We start from the raw sequence: 16330 nt of genomic DNA on the forward strand, positions 1-16330 counted from the left end.
TATATAAACTTTATTCCAAATATGGTTAAAAAGTTCCAGAATACACACATGTATTGGAGGGTAAAAAAGGAGTCAGCAAACCTAGCTGACGTGTTTCAGCTGTACGCCATTGTCATCTAGGTTTGCTGACTCCTTTTTTACCCTGCAATACATGTGTGTATTCTGGAACTTTTTAACCGTATTTGGAATAAAGTTTATAATTTTTTTTTAAGAAGCTGGTGCTCCGCTCCTTATTCACTTCTACGTATTGCCGACCTGTTCTGATCAGCCAATAGAATGCAAGCTCAATCTGATTGGCTGATTGGATCAGCCAATCGGATTGAACTTGATTCTGATTGGCTGATTCCATCAGCCAATCAGAATATTCCTACCTTAATTCCGATTGGCTGATAGAATCCTATCAGCCAATCGGAATTCGAGGGACGCCGACTTGGGTGACGTCATTTAAAGGAACCGTCATTCGTCGTTCAGTCGTCGGCCAGGATGGATGTTCCGCGGTGGAGGTCTTCAGGATGCTGCCACTTCCCTCCGGATGAATGCCGCTTGGATGAAGACTTCAATCGGATGGAAGACCTCTTCTGGCCCGCTTGGATGAAGACTTCAGCCGGATCATGGACCTCTTCAGCCCCCCCGCTTGGGCTTGGATCAGGACATCGGAGGAGCTCTTCTGGACCGATCGGTGAACCTGGTATGGTGAAGACAAGGTAGGATGATCTTCAGGGGCTTAGTGTTAGGTTTATTTAAGGGGGGTTTGGGTTAGATTAGGGGTATGTGGGTGGTGGGTTGTAATGTTTTGGGGGGGGTATTGTATGTTTTTTTTTACAGGCAAAAGAGCTGAATTTCTTGGGGCATGCCCCACAAAGGGCCCTGTTCAGGGCTGGTAAGGTAAAAGAGCTTTGAACTTTAGTAATTTAGAATAGGGTAGGGCATTTTTTTATTTTGGGGGGCTTTGTTATTTTATTAGGGGGCTTAGAGTAGGTGTAATTAGTTTAAAATTGTTGTAATATTTTTCTTATGTTTGTAAATATTTTTTTATTTTTTGTAACTTAGTTCTTTTTTATTTTTTGTACTTTAGCTAGTTTATTTAATTGTATTTATTTGTAGCAATTGTATTTAATTAATTTATTGATAGTGTAGTGTTAGGTTAATTGTAGGTAATTGTAGGTATTTTATTTAATTAATTTATTGATAGTCTAGTGTTAGGTTTATTTGTAACTTAGGTTAGGATTTCTTTTACAGGTAAATTTGTAATTATTTTAACTATTTTAGCTATTAAATAGTTCTTAACTATTTAATAGCTATTGTACCTGGTTAAAATAAATACAAAGTTACCTGTAAAATAAATATAAATCCTAAAATAGCTCTAATATAATTATAATTTATATTGTAGCTATATTAGGATTTATTTTACAGGTAAGTATTTAGCTTTAAATAGGAATAATTTATATAATAAGAGTTAATTAATTTCATTAGATTTAAATTATATTTAACTTAGGGGGGTGTTAGTGTTAGGGTTAGACTTAGCTTTAGGGGTTAATACATTTATTAGAATAGCGGCGAGATTCGGTCGGCAGATTAGGGGTTAATAATTGAAGTTAGGTGTCGGCGATGTTAGGGAGGGCAGATTAGGGGTTAATACTATTTATGAACGGGTTAGTGAGGCGGATTAGGGATTAATAACTTTATTATAGTAGCGCTCAGGTCCGGTCGGCAGATTAGGGGTTAATAAGTGTAGGCAGGTGGAGGCGACGTTGTGGGGGGCAGATTAGGGGTTAATAAATATAATACAGGGGTCGGCGGTGTTAGGGGCAGCAGATTAGGGGTACATAAGGATAACGTAGGTGGCGGTCGGCAGATTAGGGGTTAAAAAATTTTTTTCGAGTGTCGGCGATGTGGGGGGACCTCGGTTTAGGGGTACATAGGTAGTTTATGGGTGTTAGTGTACTTTAGAGCACAGTAGTTAAGAGCTTTATAAACCGGCGTTAGCCCAGAAAGCTCTTAACTACTGACTTTTTTCCTGCGGCTGGAGTTTTGTCGTTAGATGTCTAACGCTCACTTCAGAAACGACTCTAAATACCGGAGTTAGAGAAATCCCATTGAAAAGATAGGATACGCAATTGACGTAAGGGGATCTGCGGTATGGAAAAGTCGCGGCTGAAAAGTGAGCGTTAGACCCTATTTTGAGTGACTCCAAATACCGGCGGTAGCCTAAAACCAGCGTTAGGAGCCTCTAACGCTGGTTTTCACGGCTAACGCCAAACTCTAAATCTAGGCCTATGTTTTTTAATGTTTTATAGGACACCCAGAACCACTAAGAAAAGGATATTGAGCACCACTAGGATTCTGTTGGAGAAATATTGATTACTATTTGGCTTTATTTTTGTGTTAACACATTTTCCTTATTTTTAATTTTTTCACTATTTTTCAAGTTTTTCATTTCATCATTTTTTCATTTTTTCTATTTTTGTATTTGTTTCCCATTATCATTTGGATTGACTATTTGTTTAATTTGACATTTGGACACACTTATTTGACACTTGTTATTTGACATTTGGACACCTTCACTTTGATTGGACACTAGTTTTTTACGTTACTAACACTCCTCAGCCACTATGGATCCATAAGTGGTTTACCTACCTTACTGTCTGTTTCTCCAGTGTATGTTTTTAATTTTCATTTTTAACTGTGTTTTAATTATGTGTTCATACTGTATTAAATTAAACTTTACTACATTTACGATATGTAACCTTAAGATTACATCTTGTGTAGGATTACTATATCCTATTCAGAGACTTTATCTCCTTATATACCTTAGCCTTTTAGGCAATTTGTACATCCAACTATCAGTTATTTGTATACAGACTGTTTGCCAAGGACTGTGTGCAAGGGAGTATTTTCTGCTTTGATTCTATCATTTCTACAACCACAACTTTTGTTTGCACATTAAAACGTTGCCACTATTCTCACACATATTATTTTTTTTTCTGTGTAGTGTTGTTGATTGTCTTGTTTGCAGTCTTTTTGGTGAAATCGACATCAATGTTGTGTCTGGTGATGACAAGATTTTTTTTATCTGGTCTACAAGGCTCTCAAGATTGTATTGATTTCCACAGACAAGATGTGCGCTGCTAGAGCCATAAAACTTCACCCTGGTATTTCAGAAAGTGTTACCATGTAATTGAAGCACCTTAGCTTTTTATTTAATTCAGTTATTAAGCTTTTCATTGATTTCCCAGAAGGCTGAAGTATATCAATACATTGGGTTTTCAAGGACATATAGTTAAAGAAAAAAAATCTTTAAAAAATATGAATGTACAAAGCCTACAATACAAGAGAAAATATTTCAGCTTGTTCTCATTAAATTGAAATTGGTCTGTAGTTAACCCCATGGGTATGTTACCAGGTAATGAATTTGAAGTGTACAACTCATTTATAGGATTCTTAGATAAGGAAGCCTTATAAGATACAAGCAAGCTTTTGTAATTCACCAAAGATACACATTTATTTTAAAGAAGCAGTTAAACCTACTATCTTCCCATTTTTTTGTACTTAGCTACACTAAAATAAAAACAATATTCACTGTGTTTTCATGTTTTATCTATCTATCTATCTATCTATCTATCTATCTATCTATCATCTATCATCAATGATCTATCTATCATCAATCTTTCTATCTATCTATTTATAAATATATCTATCTATCAAATATCTATCATAAATTAATCTATCTATCTATCGATCAATCTATCATATATCTATCATCTATCTATCTATCTATCTATCATCTATCTATCTATCTATCTATTTATCTATCGGATTGAGTAGGTATGAAATGCGTAAGGCTATGAAGCTGATCATATTCTACCATAGAAGAGCTCTAAAATAATTCATAAACAGTGACATTTTAAGCAGTATAATCCTTACCAATTTGTTGTACTTAGCTACACTACTAAAAGGAACAAAAATCACTGTGTTCCTACAATATATTTCCAGCCATAGAATAACTAAGAATAATAAGTAAAAAGCAAGAGTGACTCTTTTGCACGATGCCTTCCCACTATTATGCTCTCCAAATGTTGTATTTATTTATACTATGACAAATCACTTGTCTAATGCGAGAGCATGACCCCTCCATGCACCAATGACCTCTAGTTGTTAGAAATATACAGTGTAAATATGATCTAAAATTGTTGGGGGTGGGTGGTTTAGGGACACCATATTTTCTATTGCCAAGGGCAGCACAAAAACAATTACACCAACATTTGATTAGCAGGTTATATACAGTAATGTAATCCATCATTAGAGTAAAGGAGCCACCAATTAGATAACCTAGATTATCTGTACATACTATTAAATGAGTTTACCTAACCTATATTGTGTGTATGTATATATATATATATATATATATATATATATTTACAGTATACAACAGAAGTTAGTACACCCCAGTCCAATATCACTTAAATGTCAAATTATTCAAAATTGTATAACCTAACATTAACTGCATTATGTCTAAGTTTTACAGTAGGGTATTTGCTCTTATGTAAAATTAAAAATTAACAGTTTAGATTTACTGTATTAAAAACACCGCCCCAAAGCAGGAAATCAATGCAACAAAAGTCAGTGCACCTTTAATTACTGAGATTCAAATCTTTTATTTTTTTCAATACTTTGCATGTCCACCTTTATTTTTGATGACAGACTCAATCCTTCTTGGCATGGAGGAAACCAGTGTAAAAGACATTTCTGGAGAGATGTTCTGCCCTTTTTCAGAAATAATTTTTTTCAGCTGCTCTTTGCTAGAGGGGTTGTGTTGCTCTACCATTCTCTTTAAAATATTCCAAATGTGTTCTAATGGATTCAAGTCAGGTGACATACTTGGCCAGGTCATAGTTTTCACTTGTTTCTCCTTTAGAAACTCCTTTGTGATTTAGGCAGTGTGTTTTAGATCGTTATCATGCTGGAATATTTGTCCTCTGCTAAACTTCTGGAGACTGGGAGTCATCTTGTCAGCCAGTATTTTGGTATATCCCAGGCATTCATGGTGCCATCTATAAATGTCATCTCCCCAACACCTTTTTTCAGTCATGCAGCCCCATATAGTCACACTCCCACCTCCATGATTCATTGTTTAGACTAAGGCATCTATTTATCAAGCCGTCAACTGCAAATACGCTGGAATTCCGCAGCGTATTTGTGGCGAACCTGATTCCCCTTAGTTATCAAACCCTACAGACCGGCAAAAGTAGAATTTTGTGACATAACATACGATCCACCGGACTCAGTCCGACACAGATCGATGCTTACATCATTACAGATGTTCCGAATGCAAATTCTGCACAATCTGACTACTTTTGCTAGTTATCAAATTTCTACCAGGTACGCTCGGCACTATTCTGGCCCAGCGTACCTGGTTTTCAATCCGCCACCCTGAAAGCGGCAGATACCACAGGAATCAATGGGAGTCTGAAATCAGCGAAAACTCATGTTCGCTGCTGCCCGATATCCCATTGATTCCTATAGTAACGTTTACACTGAACACCCTAACATGTACCCCAAGTCTAATCTGCCGCCCCCTACACCCCCGCCACCTACATTATAATTATTAACCCCTAATCTGCCGCCTGACACCGCCGCCACCTACATTATACTTATTAACCCCTAATCTGCCCCCCCTACACCGCCGCCACCTACATTATACTTATTAACCTCTAATCTGCCCCCCTACACCGCCGCCACCTACATTATACTTATTAACCCCTAATCTGCTGCCCCGACAAGGCCGACACCTACCTACATTTATTAACCCCTAATCTGCCGCCCCCAACTTCGCTGCTACTATATAAAATTCATTAACCCCTAAACCTAAGTCTAACCCTAACACCCCCTAACTTAAATATAATTTTAAAAAATCAAAATAAATATTCCTATCATTAAATAAATTATTCCTATTTAAAACTAAATACCTATAAAATAAACCCTAAGATAGCTACAATATAACTAATAGTTACATTGTAGCTAGCTTAGGGTTTATTTTTATTTTACAGGCAAGTCTGTATTTATTTTAACTAGGTACAATAGTTATTAAATAGTTATTAACTACTTAATAACTTCCTAGTTAAAATAAATACAAGTATACCTGTAAAATAAAACCTAACCTAAGTTACAATTACACCTAACACTACACTATAAAAAAAAAACACTAAATTACAGAAAATAATAAACAAATTACAAGATTTTTAAACTAATTACACCTAATCTAATCCCCCTAACAAAATAAAAAAGCCCCCCCAAAATAAAAAATTCCCTACCCTACACTAAATTACAAATAGCCCTTAAAAGGGCCTTTTGCGGGGCATTGCCCCAAAGCAATCAGCTCTTTTACCTGTAAAAAAATATACAAACAACCCCCCAACAGTAAAACCCACCACCCACACAACCAACCCTACTCTAAAACACACCCAATACCCCCTTAAAAAAACTAACACTAATGCCTTGAGGATCACCCTACCGTGAGAAGTCTTCACCCAACCGGGCCGAAGTCCTCAACGAAGCCGGCAGAAGTGGTCCTCCAGACGGGCAGAAGTGGTCCTCCAGACGGGCAGAAGTCTTCATCCAGACGGCATCTTCTACCTTCATCCATTCCGGTGCGTGGTTACATCATTCTCCAATATCAGTATACAGGCAGTCCCCGGGTTACGTACAAGATAGGGACTTTAGGTTTGTTCTTAAGTTGAATTTGTATGTAAGTTGTAACAGGCACTTTTTTTAGGTGAAACTCTAGCCAAACATTTTTTTTTGTTTTGGATAGCATAGGATAAAGTTTGTTTTGCTATCTGTGCCCCTGTTCAGAAAATTTCACATCACTTTCTGTCCTTGTGACAATTCGATTTTCGGTATTTTGGATTATCCTGGAAAGAAGGATTGTCGATAAAGCTCTATTTTCTCTGTATGTAAGTACGAGTTGTACTTAAGTCGGATGTCTGTAACCCGAGGACTGCCTGTATTCTCGCTAATGAATCTGGATATTATGTGTATAGTGGGATCATTTTAGTGTTTGCCTCTCTCCCAAAAGTTGATAATATCATTCTCAATGTTCATGCCCATTGGTCTGCGTGTGTTGAGAGTGAAAATCCAATAGGCTTCTCTATGGAACAATTCTTTAACCCTATCACCTCCTCTCGGCTTTTTCTTAATAACATCTATGATCATCCATCTGAACGATTCTAACCTTCCTTGATGTATATACAAAAAATGTTTCGCCATCCCTGTGGTGGTCTTTTCTTTGTCAAGGAGATACAACAGGAAAGGCAATACACTGGGTGTTAAAAATCAGAACAATGAACAAGTGAAGAAACAAGTAACATTCTCTGAAACAGACTCTAGTGACGATAATGGTATTAGAGACTTTTTGGACTATGCAACCAGTGGGGGATCATCAGAAGATGAAGGTCCCACGAATACATTTAATGAGAGTACCTCGCTAACTCCATTTAGAACTGATGTAGATTCCCAACACCCACCTACTGTGAATACAACCCAGACTACAACTATAGGCATTCTGAAAAACAGGGGTAGAGGAAAGAACATAGGCAATAGATATACACAAGCACTATGCACACAATCAACCCCCAATACAGTTAATACTGATGCACAGGTTTTTCGGGCGGAAGAGGCCAGGGGTCAGGGTGGAGGGGCAGTGGGAGGAAGAGGACGAGGAAAGGATCCCCCTACCAAATGAGACCAGTACCCTCTCAGGAGAGGGAAACAAAACAAGTACAGAGTATGAGGGTTATCAATCTTTCAAAAATCAATTTGAGTATAGAAGAGATAAGAGTTTTGGAATTGGGACTCAATTTTGTGCCATCTGTTGACTTTGATGTTTTGAAACTCTAATGGATGTGAATAGATTTGTATGGGATCTCACCATCAGGAAATTTTATTTTGATGAAGACACCACAGAGAGTTTCCAAACCAAAAAGTCAACAAAAAGGGAACCAAGTAATGATTACTTTCTAATTAGTGATGCTGTGGATTTTCTAACCTTCAGTGAATTGGAAAGGGAGAGTGAGACTGACACAATGAATAAAACAATGCATACAGGATTCAGAAAGCCATCTACATTTTACCCCACACATTTTAGGGGAGAGATATCGGAGAGCTTCCATAGGAGAGTAGAGGAAGATCTAACTAAATTAAAAACTGAAAATGACAGACACAGGCAAAACCTTTCACACATGGAGAGACTGGGCCTTTAGAGATTAAAAAAACGGAAAGGTTTAGTCATAAAGAATGCGGACAAAGGGGGCACAATAGTTGTCATGGATGAGTCTGCCTATATACAAGAGGCTAATAGACAACTAAGTGATAGAGAAGTGTATTAGAGTCTTGCGTTCGATCCCACAATGACATTTCAAAGCAGACTTAAAGATCTGTTGGATGATGGACTAGAGGCAGGGGTGATGGACTTGGGCACCTTTGAGAATCTATATGTAAAGGAACCAGTGTTACCAAAATTCCACCATCTGCCAAAGGTGCACAAGTCCATCACCAATGTCAAAGGGAGACCGATAGTCTCAGGAATAGGTTCTGTTTTTGAGAACCTGTCAAATTGGATAGAAACATTGCTTCAACCTCTAGTGTGGAGGTTTCCATGATTTCTCAGAGACACCAAACACTTATTGAAAAACATGGAAGAGGTTACCTGGTTGCTAGGATATAACTGGCTAACAGTGGATGTGGTAGGATTGTACTCTGCCACAATGAACGTTTGGTGGCTGTGAGATACATGCTGGACTTGTTAAGTGACTACACTCCAGTGCTCAAGGATTACATTGTACGATCTATAGAGTTTTTGTTGAGCCACAATTACTTTGAATTCGGGGGTAAGTACTATCTGCAGAGACGTGGGACAGCTATGGGAGCCAAGTTTGTCACAGCCTATGCAAATCTTTTCATGGGCTGGTGGGAGCTGTCCCACGTCTTTGCAGATATGAACCCTTACAGAGGACAGGTGATAGGATACAAACGTTACATAGACGATCTACTATTTATATGGTCGGGCACTGAGACAGAAGGTAATGAATTTGTTGCCTACCTTAATAACAATGAAGTGGGCCTAGAGTTTACATTTGTATTCAATTCCTCCAAAGTAGATTATTTGGATGTCACACTAATTGGTGACAATGAGAAAAAGAGAGTCACAACAAAACTGTACACTAAACCAATCTCAGCAAATTCATTAATACACGCGAAGAGCTGTCACCCACGCCATATGCATTATGGTGTGGCAAAAGGGCAATTCATTAGGGCTAAACGTAATTGCTCTAGTGAATTAGACTATCAGGCAGAAAGTGCAGTACTGTTGAGTAAACTAAGAGAAAGAGGTTATCCGGAGTGACCCATTAATAAAGCACTTGAAGATGTAGGACACATACCAAGAGAAACATTGTTAGAACCAAAAAGATCCACCACAGACAGTAAGGGAGATGTCACATTTGTGACAACCTATACTAGTCAATACAAGGAAATTTGCAATATAATAAAGAGAAATCTCCCAATTTTACGAAGAGATGACATACTGAAGAAAGTTATAGACAAGGGCTGTAGATTCACCTCCAGAAGGAATATCACTATTGGGAATAAGATTTCCCCTAGTGCCCTTAGGAGACCAGCCAAGGAAATTAGTTGGTTAAGCTGTAAAGGCCACTACAAGTGTGGCACAAGAAGCTGCACAGCATGTAGCTTCACTTTGTGTGGAAAGATGTTTCAGTCAGTACATACACAGAAGGTCTATGAATGCAAACAATGTACTAATTGCAGAACAGAATTTGTCATATATATGGTAGAGTGCTCAATTTGCAAGGTTCAGTATGTGGGTTGTACCTCACAAGAGGCAAGGACTAGAATCAGGGAGCATTTAAATGACATTGACAAAGAAAAGACCACCACAGGGGTGGCGAAACATTTTTTGTATGAACATCAAGGAAGGTTAGAATCGTTCAGATGGATGATCATAGATGTTATTAAGAAAAAGCCCAGAGGAGGTGATAGGGTTAAAGAATTGTTCCATAGAGAAGCTTATTGGATTTTCACTCTCAACACATGCAGACCAATGGGCATGAACATTGAGAATGATATCAACTTTTGGGAGAGAGGCAAACACTAAAATGATCCCACTATACACATAATATCCAGATTCATTAGTGAGAATATACTGATATTGAAGAATGATGTAACCACGAGCCGAGGTTATAAATGTACATAAATTAATAACATATGGTCAAGTTTTAGATCAGAACTATAGATAAATTATGTTAGTGGCTTAGTTAGATTACAGTGACAATGACAACTGACTAGTGGTAAATAATTCGTAAACTCATATGTATTTATATAAGTATCGATCTTGCATTGTAAAATATTGGTAATTGCATACAAGTGGAACATTATAATATGCATAGCCTAAAATGATACTTTGGTAGAGATTTATAATCAAGATGTTAGTACATTGATTACTACAGTTTTAGCAATATCATAAGCTTTTTCACAAATAACAAGCCAGTACATTATTATTTGAGAAAGTATCTGCCAACCTAAGTAGTAACACCCACAATTGTCCGATAGAGAAAGGGTTAATATGCACACTTACTAGCAACCAATGAGGTTGCGAGGGAGCATACAAAGCTCCACAGGTGACAAACAGGTATTGAGTCTATGAATAAGGCAGAACAGCCGAAACATGTCAGACTGGCCTTTAAGTAGTGTATTTGGATTTTAAACTATTACTGCACGTGAGCAACTATGTTTTAACATGTCGAAATAAAGAAAGTTTTTATTTTAAGCAGTACTCTTTTTTAGATTCATTACATATCCGACCAAGGAGAGGGTCAGTGTGTACTGCAGAGGGGCAATCTAGCTCACACGAGGGGGCTCCGGGAAGGTCGGCACACAAACGAATGCCAGGACTGGCTTACTATATTGGATTGAAGTATCGCTGTCAGCCCGAGTGGATAACCTGCTGATTGGCCGCAACCAAGCACGTGTATTGTGACGTCAGACGCCGAAGGTGAATCACAGAGCCACGAAACAGTGGAGTGCTACAGATCCCGGACGGCTTGGAAGTTTGTGCGACCGGAGAGAGGTACATATACCGGGCGGAACAAGAGCAGGTGAGATGGTATAATTCTCACATATCCTTTATAGAAGCCGTTAGCGGTCGGACATCCAGGACCACGAAGCACCTTACGTAACTTTATTGTAACTTAAGTTAGGTTTGATTTTACAGGTATATTTGTATTTATTTTAACTAGGAAGTTATTAAATAGTTAATAACTATTTAATAACTATTGTACCTAGTTAAAATAATTACAAACTTGCCTGTAAAATAAAAATAAACCCTAAGCTAGATACAATGTAACTATTAGTTATATTGTAGCTATCTTAGGGTTTATTTTATAGGTAAGTATTTAGTTTTAAATAGGAATAATTTAGTTAATTATAGTAATATTTATTTAGATTTATTTAAATTATATTTAAGTTAGGGGGTGTTAGGGTTAGACTTAGGTTTAGGGGTTAATAAATTTAATATAGTGGCGGCGACATTGGGGGCGGCAGATTAGAGGTTACTAAATGTAGCTAGGTAGCGGTGGTGTCGTGGCGGGAGGTTAGGGGTTAATAAGTATAATGTAGATGGCGGCAGTGTAGGGCGGGCAGATTAGGGGTTAATAAATATAATGTAGGTGGCAGCGGTGTAGGGGGCGGAAGATTAGGGGTTAATAAGTATAATGTAGGTGGCGGTGGGCTCCGGGAGTGGCGGTTTAGGGGTTAATATATAGGGGGTAAAACAGTATAGTATAGTGTGGGTGTTTAGTGACAGTATACCAATAAAGCTGGGAAAAAGCCGACAAGCAGCGAGATCGATGACTGTTAGTTAACAACAGTCCGCTGCTCATCATACCCTACTTGGTGTGTGGCTTTTTGACAGCTTTTTGGTAATTTTGGAGAACGTATTCAGGTTTGCGGCAGCGATGTTAGGCGATCTTAGACAAGTGTATTGGTGCCGTGGAATGCAAGTAAGTTAAAGGCTTGATAAATAGATGCCTATGCATTCACTGTAATAATCCTGACCAGGTTCACATTAAACATGCTGCACCCCATCTGAGCTAAAAAATTGTATCTTGGTTTTGGTCATCTTACCAAATAATGTGCTCCCAGTATTTATCAGGCTTTTCATGATGTTTAGCAAAGTTTAATCTTGCAGTTTTGTGCCGAAGAGCAAGCAAGGGTTTTTTCCTTGGGTTCATAGAAGTTGACATTATGCAATGTCCTTAGCACTGCCTGAGCTGTCACAGAAACTCCAATGTATATCGATAATCCCTGAGCCAAATCTAAAGCACTTGCCTTGATGCGAATCTGAAGCACTTGCCTGTTGCCTGTTTTTCCAAGCTAGATTGTACAAGTAGCGCACTGTCCGTGGCATCATTTTACGAGGATAGCCACTTCGGCTCAGATTTTTTGGCACTGTATATCGATCTATACCTCCTGATTACAGCTGCAATTGAATTTTGACAGATTTTTAGTTGGTCACCAATCTTCCTGTATCCTTTTCCATCTTTGTGAAGTCTCACAATCAGATTTTTCAATTAATCTGGCAGTTCTTTTCCATGTGGGGACATGATGCAGACTTGCAGATAGACACAACTCATTGGTCAACAAATTAGACTTTCCTGGTAACTATGCTCATGCAAATAGGCTAATTGGAAATCATAGGTGTACTCAATTTTGTTTCAGTGATCTAACTTGTGTGTTAGTGACCACAGGTGTATTCACTTTTGTTATATTAAGTTTCTACTTTGGGGCCTATATTTTCAATATAATCTTTCTAAGTAAAGTATTTGTTTTTGATTGTTTATAATAGGAAATACTCTACTTGTCAACATAGAAATAAAACAATTATTGAGAGGTAATACAATTTTGAATAATTTGATATTTAAGTGATATTGCCCAGAGGTGTACTCACTTCTGTTGTATACTGTGTGTGTGTGTGTGTGTGTGTGTGTGTGTGTGTGTGTATATATATATATATATATATATATATATATATATATATATATATATATATATATATATATATATATGTATATATTAGCATGTATTAAAAGAGGCATTGATTCAAGGTAGGAAAGCAAAATTATGTCACTATATAAATTCCTGGTAACACCTCACCTTGAGTATAAAGTGCAGTGCTGGGGACCAATCTCAAAAAAAGACATTGCAGAACTAGAAAAAGTTCAGAGAAGGGCCACAAAGCTAATAAGGGAAATTGAGAATTTAGCTATGAGGAGAGGCTAGCCAAACTGGGTCTGTTTTTTCTAGAAAAAATGCACTTGAGATGTGACATGATTACGTTATATAAATATATTCAAAGCCCATATTCAGAGATGGCAGAAGCTCTGTTTATTCCAAGAAAATTGTTTGTGACAAGAGGTCACAATTTAAGGCTGGAGGAGAGGAGATTTAATCTCCTGCAACGGAAAAGTTTTTTCACTGTAAGAGCAATAAATCTGGGGAACTCATTACCAAAGGAGATAGTGAATGCCAACACCCTAGATACATTTAAAAATTGTTTGGATACATTTCTGGCTAGAAACAAAATTCATGGATATGATTGCTTGTATTAAATGGGTCACCTTTTAGTGGGATTACTTTAAGCTCAACTGGAGCTTTTTTGTAACTATAATAGATTTGTATAGGTTGAAATTGATTGACTTCGGTCTTTTTTCAACCTCATCTACTATGTTATTATGTATGGACTGTATATATATATATATATATATATATATATATATATAAAAAAATATATATATATATATATATATATATAGAGAGAGAGAGAGAGAGAGAGAGAGAGAGAGAGAGAGAGAGATACTGAGGTTGATTTGGGATTGATACTTTTTACATATCATTATATATATGTAAATATACATACATATATTTAATATGAGAACGTTTTAAATCTCATGTTAGAGATACCTTATACACACAAAACGTTTATGGTGGAAGACCCTGCTGGCAAGGGACAACACTTGGAATGCCGGAGAAAAAGCAGTCCGGGATCAGCATCTCATACAACCTCATACAACAGAAAGTGCAAGTCTGGATAGATTAGCAGAGTACTGCTGAAATTCCTATTTAAAGAGATGCTCAGTATTTATCGGTACCATTGTATGGTTATTGTGCTTATATAATTTACCTTGGCTTAAAACGAGGTTGCTTTTGTGAGTGTGCATTTGGCATTTATTAAATAAATTAATTTTGTGTGGCAAACATACTGCATTTAGATCTCTCCTTTATTGTGGTGCTTCTATCTATTAACTAAGAAATAGAGAGAGAGAGAGAGAGAGAGAGAGATAGACAGACAGACAGATAGAGGGAGACAGTGTTAGATATATATATACATAGACAGAAAGATAGATGCATAAACATTTTGAAATTGATAGGAACCCACTGGTTAATGAGAACAACTCCCACGGTTCTGTTGGTCAATGGTCACGCCATAATAAGCATAAGCATTTATTATTTTAAATTAAATTATCATTTATTTAAAAACAAATAAAAAAACTAACGGCTAGATTACGAGTTTTGCGTTAGAGGCTATGCGGTGCTAACTAGCAGTTTTCTCTCACCGCTCACTGACCTGCAGTGCTGGTATTACGAGTTTTCAGAAACCCGTCGTTAAAAGACAAGAAGTGAGCGTTGAGCAAAATTTTGCTCATTACCGCATTCCAATACCAGCGCTGCTTAAGTCAGCGGTGAGCTGGTGTAACATGCTCGTGCACAATTTCCCTATAGGAATCAACGGGGAGAGCCGGCTGAAAAAAGTCTAACACCTGCAAAAAACGAACTAACGCAGCCCCATTGATTCCTATGGGGAAATAAAAGTTATGTCTACACCTAACACCCTAACACGAACCCCCGAGTCTAAACACCCCTAATCTTACACTTATTAACCCCTAATTTGCCTCCCCCGACATTTCCGACACCTACATTATATATTTATTAACCCCTAATCTGCCACTCCGGACACCACCGCCACCTACATTATACTTATTAACCCCTAATCTGCTGCCCCCAACATCGCCGCCACCTACATTATATTTATTAACCCCTAATCTGCAGCCCCCAATGTCGCCGCCACCTACCTACACTTATTAACCCCAAATCTGCCTCCCCCAACGTCTCCACCACCAAAATACAAACAACCCCCCCAACAGTAAAACCCACCACCCACACAACCAACCCCCCAAAAAAAATACTAGCTAAAAAAACCTAAGCTACCCATTGCCCTGAAAAGGGCATTTAGATTGCCCTTAAAAGGGCAGTTAGCTCTTTTTGCCGCACAAGCCCTAACCTAAAAATAAAACCGACCCAATACACCCTTAAAAAAACCTAACACTAACCCCCTGAAGATCGACTTACCGCGAGACGTCTTCATCCAAGCCGAGCGAAGTGGTTCTCCAGACGGGCAGAAGTCTTCATCCAAGCCGGGCAGAAGTGGTCCTCCAGATGGGCAGAAGTCTTCATCCAGACGGCGCGGAACGAGTCCATCTTCAAGAAATCCAATGCGGAGCATCCTCTTCTGGCGACGACTAAAGTTGAATGAAGGTACCTTAAAGTGACATCATCCAAGATGGCGTCCATTAGATTCCGATTGGCTGATCGAATTCTATCAGCCAATCGGAATAAAGGTAGAAAAAATCCTATTGGCTGATGCAATCAGCTAATAGGATTGAAGTTCAATCTTATTGGCTGATCCAATCAGCCAATAGGATTGAGCTCGCATTCTATTGGCTGTTTCAATCAGCTTGAATGAAGACGTCTCCCGGTAAGTCGATCTTCAGGGGGTTAGTGTTAGGTTTTTTAAGGGTGTATTGGGTGGGTTTTATTTTTAGGTTAGGGTTTGGACGGCAAAAGAGCTAACTGTCCTTTTAAGGGCAATGCCCATCCAAATGCCCTTTTCAGGGCAATGGGGAGCTTAGGTTTTTTTAGCTAGTATTTTATTTGGGGGGTTGGTTGTGTGGGTGGTGGGTTTTACTGTTGGGGGGGTTGTTTGTATTTTTTTTACAGGTAAAAGAGCTGATTACTTTGGGGCAATGCCCCGTAAAAGGCCCTTTTAAGGGCTATTGGTAGTTTAGTTTAGGCTAGGTTTTTTTTTATTTTGGGGGGGCTTTTTTATTTTAATTGGGCTATTAGATTAGGTGTAATTAGTTTAAATATCTGTAATTTGTTTATTATTTTCTGTAATTTAGTGTTTTTTTTGTACTAATTTAAT

Source organism: Bombina bombina, chromosome 5 (genome assembly GCF_027579735.1).
Source record: "Bombina bombina isolate aBomBom1 chromosome 5, aBomBom1.pri, whole genome shotgun sequence".
NCBI classification, from domain to species: domain Eukaryota; kingdom Metazoa; phylum Chordata; class Amphibia; order Anura; family Bombinatoridae; genus Bombina; species Bombina bombina.